Here is a 5,811-nt window from a genome sequence, read left to right on the forward strand (position 1 = left end):
TATCCAGCTGCCTGGAGAGTAGATAACAGTGGTCAGAGATAGCCTCATTATCCAAATGGAAGCAGTAGTGGCACTGTTCATCTGATATTCCCAGCACACAGAAGGCCCTCTCATTTGCCTCTCTAATTCTTCATTTTCCTCTCCAGGATTATCAAAAGAATTGCTCGTTATACACACATTACCATTCTACTCTAGTCTATTCTCTAGGCAGTTATAAATGCACACAAAGCCTCTTGTTATTGCATGATCTACACAACAAACTAGAAAATACCTCTAAATTATGTGTAATTGTCTTTTCAGGGTATTCACTGCTCTATACCTTGGCATTTCTGAATTTGGATATTATTATCAGCAGAGTATCTGTTTTGCTCTGTGACACCTATTCTGCCCTTCGAAAGACAACATTTATTTTTAAATGTAAAATATCAAATGAATTATTTCTGCACTTCAACTGAGGTACCCCTTCTGTATTTAATTGTAATTCAGTAGTCGATTTACCTGAACATTTAAGGTTTATTAGAGTGGAAGTTTTTTTCTACAAATGAAAGCTAAGTACTCTACCAACTCTACTGTCTTTTTAATTAAAATAATCACATTTTTAGATCTGAAAGTTACCTAGGTACCTCACCCTCAGTTACTGAGAGTATAAAAGTGCTGTCAAGGGAAATAAGCTGATTGCAGAATAAAGATATTGATTTTAAAGGTGTAAAATGGTGTAGTTCATTTGACTTTTATTTTATATTGATATGAAGGTGATTGGCATATGAAAGAAAAAATCTTGTGGCCAATGAGAGATTATGGAGCTAGTGTCTGTGTCAAAATTGAAGATGTAGATTAAATAATAATACATATTTATGTAATCGATTATGTAATTATTGAAATTATTCAGGTAACTTTAAGTTACTCAGTTCTCTGAGAAAGACAGGTGTAAGACACAGACATGGGGAATGTTTACAACTAAATAACTGCAAAGGAAGATAAGCCAGGGAAGGACAAAAAAAGGACAGAACTGACACATGTGATAGGTCAGGCTCTTTGATGGGTGCTTTGCCTCTATTATCTCACTTAATCATCCCAACATTTACACATAATAAATAATTTTACAGATAAAAATTTTTGGCTCTATGAGATTAAGTATCATGCCAGAAGGGTAAAGCAGTTTGGAGTTCATAGTAGCAAGTGCCAAATGTTGTTGAGATTTAGAGCTGAGTAAGGGCTGGTGGGGATGTTTACAACGGAAGTGTAACATTAGGGTTTGATTTTTGTTTTGACACTATTATCTAAAGTCCCATGGCCTTCATTAAATTTCTCATAGCTCCTTCCTTGGTTTAGCTTAAATTTTACATCCTCCCCAAATCATTCCTTTTTATTTGTCTTTATATTCCTTGGAATTTGAGGAAGAATTCTGTATAGGACCCAAAACATAAACAGCAAAAGTTACGATATTCAGTGCTCTCAATATGAGCCTCTACTGCTAATTATGAGCTATATCATGTTAGGACTCTGAAATGTGTCTGAAACAGAAGACAAATGTGATAGTTATTACAGTGTTAGCATAGAACACTTTTAACTTTGATAATCTTTAAAAATGTGTAATATAGCATTGGAGCATCACATTACTTCTGTCTTCTGGCATGAGAAATAAAAGTGGTCGATAAAACCATCAAAGGATTGTCAAGCGAGACCCATTGCCCTATTCATCAAATCATCCCTAACGAGTCTAAGGAGCCCACATGCTATGGGTTTTTGGTCTTGTCAGAAGATTTTATCAATCACTATACCTCATTGTGACTGTTATCTACCTACCAGCCTGGTTCTAGTTCAGCATTATTTCTATCTCAATTCCTAATGATTTCTGCTTACAAACTGATTGCTTATTAATGTCTTGAACCCTTCTTCTCCAAAGACTTTGTCCTTCATCTCACTTCAGCCATGTTCATACCTTAGACTGTTTTCCATTAAGTTCAGTATCTCCATAATCTCAAATTCATCCATCCCTCTCTGAGACCACCATGTCCTACATATCATTAACTCACTCTTACCCCATCTCTAACAGTCATTTAATCCACAAGTATATCCATGATATTGATTCCATCACCTTTTTACTGTCCCTCACTCCCTTGATTTTCTTTCTCCCTTTTTTCCTAGCTTAAGTCCAAAAACCAAAGCACACACTATTATTCTCTTGCTCTATCCTATTTACCTGGAGAAAGCACATCCTTCTCCATCTACTGGATTTCTCCCTTCATTCAGTTACGTGGGGCTAGCACATAACTACTGACTGGTCTTGAGTTAAGTTCATGAACACAATCCTCAAATGAGCACCTGGCAATTCCTAATGTGCTGATGTACTAATGTTCTAATATATTTTCCACATAGATGACTATTTCACACCTGTCCCTTTGTTCTCAAATTTCTGACACCTCATTCTCTACCTTTACTGATGATTTTGTTTCCTACTTCATGCAAGAGGATTAAGAAATTAATCAAAGAATTTTTACAGACTCTCCCACCTTATCTCCTAGCTACAAGCATCTACACCCATAAATGTCTGTTTCCATAGATGAAATATTCCTTTTATCTAAAATGAATCTCTCTTTTGCATTATCCTCTCACCTACTCAAGGACAATGCTTCAGTAGTTTTTTTCTTTTTTTATCCTTATTAAATTTTCCTTGTCTACTGGATCATCCCATTATTATATAGATACGCAATATTTCTCCTCTCTGAAATACATTAAAGAACAAGGACAACAACAGCAACAACAAAAACAACAAACTTCTCTTGGCCTGACTTCTACCCATTTTTCCATTTGCCTTAAAGTGTTTTTTGCTTGTTTCTGGGACTGTAATGCAAACTCCTTCTCTCCTATTTTCACTTAAACTCAACTGCAGTCAGGACTCTGCTATTTCTTTGAAACCTGTCTTCAGAAGATCAACTATGGCCTTCATTTTGCTAACTCTCATGACACATTTTCTGTTCTCATCTTATTTTACCAACAAAAACATTAGACATAGTTGATCATTTTCTAATCCTCGATAATCTTTCTTTATATGACTTGGAGGACACCATATGTCTTGGTTAGTTTTTTTTTCTCCTCAGTTTTCTCTAATCGTTTCTTCTAAGTTTTGTATGCTGGGTTTTCTTCTTCTCCTTAACCTGTTAATGGTGAAGTTCCCAAGATTTCAATCTTCCCTTTTGAACTACAGTTTCATATATCTGATCTATTTAACATCTCCAATTAGCTAGATAATAAAAACCTCAAGCCTAACATGCTGAAAAGGAAGAGCCAATTTTTTTTTTCCTAAAATCTACTCAATCCTTTTCTTCTCAATCTCAGTTGTCAATAACATCAGCCTTCCAATTGTTCTGCTTCAACAACTTTATTGTCATCATCTTTGATCACTTTCTTCTCTTATTCTATACTATATCTGGTAGAACTCTTATTCAATCTAACTTCAAAATATATCTAAAATTCAACCACTTGTCACATGGACCAACTACAAGTTCTAAGACAGGCTAGGAAGTATTTTTTGAGCACATTGTCAGTTGAGCAAAATCATATTTCATTTGGCACAACTAATAAATGTAGTCATTAGTATTTACCCACCACTGTTTGCAAGAGGAGTTGATAAAGAAGAAAAGTTGACACTTGATCAATTGTGAACTCAAGTTGCGAGGTCCTGTCTTGTTCTCCCTAACACATGGAAAAGGAAGCTTGAACTATAAGAGAAGTCGCATAATAAAAGACCTTTTAATTGTCTGTCACCCAATTCACTAGTGAAATATGGCTCATTGAATATCTTGAAATCTGATCAATCAAATTGGTAACTTCTTGTCTCTTAGGGAGTAGCTAGGAAGGAAATTAAAATGTATGAGAATTCTTGATATAGAAAAGTGTAAGTCTACAGCCATGCTACCCTGAACAAGCCCCATCTCATCTGATCTCAGAAGCTAAGCAGGGTTTGGCCTGGTTAGTACTTGGATGGGAGACCACTTAGGAAGACCAGGTGCTGTAGGTATAAAAAAAATAAAAAAAATAATGGATCGTAAGCTGACAAGGTCCTTGCAAGCTGTGAGGTCAACCAAGGGTTGGTGCGCCTAAAAAAGAAAAGTGTACCTCTCCCCAGTTGTTACCTGTTACAGTTCCCTTAAAATCAGGTTGAACAAAATGAGCACACATATCTTCTGTCCTTCTTCTATCATAGACTGGTTTGCCTAATTTAAAATTTATATAAATTGAATCATACTGTATGTTCTATTTTGCATCTGGATTATTAAAAATTTTAATTTTTTTAAATATCCAGTTGACATACAATAGTATATTAGTTTCAGGTGTGCAACATAGTGATTAGACGTTTGTGTAACTTACAATGTGATCACCCCAATAAGTCTAACACCCATCTGAAAACATACATAGTTATTACAATAGCATCGATTATATATATTCCCTAAGCTTTACTTTACATCTTTCTGACTGTTGTTATAACTGGCAATTTGTATATCTTAATCCTTTCCTCTTTTTCACCCAGCCTCTTAAACTCATCCCATCTGGCAACCATCAAAATGTTCTCTGTATCTGAGTTTGTTTCTGTTTTGTTTGTGTTTTTAGAATCCACATATAAGTGAAATCATATGGTATTTGTCTTTCCCTGACTTATTCCATTTAGCAGAATACTCTCTACGTCCATCTATGTTGTTGCAAATAGAAAGATTTCATCCTTTTTCATGGCCGAATAATATTTCATTGTACCACTTTTTCTTTCTCCACTCAACTATTGATGGACACCTAGGTTGCTTCCATATCTTTGCTATTGTAAATAATGCTCCAGTGAACATAGAGGCACATATCTTTTTGACTAGTGTTTTGGGTTTCTTTGGATGAATACCCAGAAGTGCAATCGCTGGTCATGTAGTAGTTCTATTTATAATTTTTTGAGAAACCTCTATTTTTTTTTCCATAGTAGCTGTATGAATTTACAATCCCACCAACAATGCATGAGGGTTCCCTTTTCTCCACATCCTTGCCAACACCAGTTCTCTGTTGATTGATTGATAATAGCCATTTTGACAGGTATGAGATGATATCTCATTGTGGTTTTAATTTGTATTTCCATGATGATTAGTCATGTTGAATATCTTTTCATATGTCTATTGGCCATCTGTATGTCCTCTTTGGAGAAATGTCTATTTGGATTATTTGACCATTTCTTAATTAGATTGTTTGTTTGTTTGTTTCTAGTGTAAAGTTGTATGAGTTCCTCATATATTTTGGATATTAACCCCTTATCACATGTATCTTTGGTGAATATCTTCTCTCACTCAGTAGAGTCTTTTTAATAGTTTACTTTACTGTGCAAAAACTCTTTACTTTGATGAAGTTCCATTTGTTTATTTTTTCTTACATTCCCCTTGCCCAAAGAGACATATCCGAATATATTACTATGAGCAATGTCAAAGGGTTTACTGTTTATGTTTTGTTCTAGTTTTTATGGTTTTGGGTCTTATATTTAAATCTTTAATACTTTTTGAGTTTATTCTGGTGTATGGTGTAAGAAAGTGATCCAGCTTCATTCAAAAGAATGTATCTGTCCAGTTTTCTCAACATCATTTATTGAAGAGACTCATTTTCCCATTGTATATTCTTGCCTTCTTTGTCATAGATTAATTGACCATATAGGCATAGGTTTATTTCTGGGTTCTCTTTTCTGTTCCATTTATCTGTGTGTTTTTATGCCAGTATCATACTGTTTTGCTTACTGTATCTTTGTAGTATAGTTTGAAATCAAGTAGCATGATACCTCCAACTTTA

At 34.7% G+C, this 5,811-nt stretch overlaps 1 pseudogene; it reads left to right on the plus strand.

The window, feature by feature from the left end:
* Positions 1-3,902: 3,902 nt before the first annotated feature.
* LOC120608642 (uncharacterized) lies at positions 3,903-4,021 on the plus strand (annotated as a pseudogene).
* The last annotated feature ends 1,790 nt before the right edge of the window (positions 4,022-5,811 follow it).

Source organism: Pteropus medius, unplaced genomic scaffold, assembly GCF_902729225.1.
Source record: "Pteropus medius unplaced genomic scaffold, Ma_sr-lr_union100, whole genome shotgun sequence".
NCBI classification, from domain to species: Eukaryota; Metazoa; Chordata; class Mammalia; order Chiroptera; family Pteropodidae; genus Pteropus; species Pteropus medius.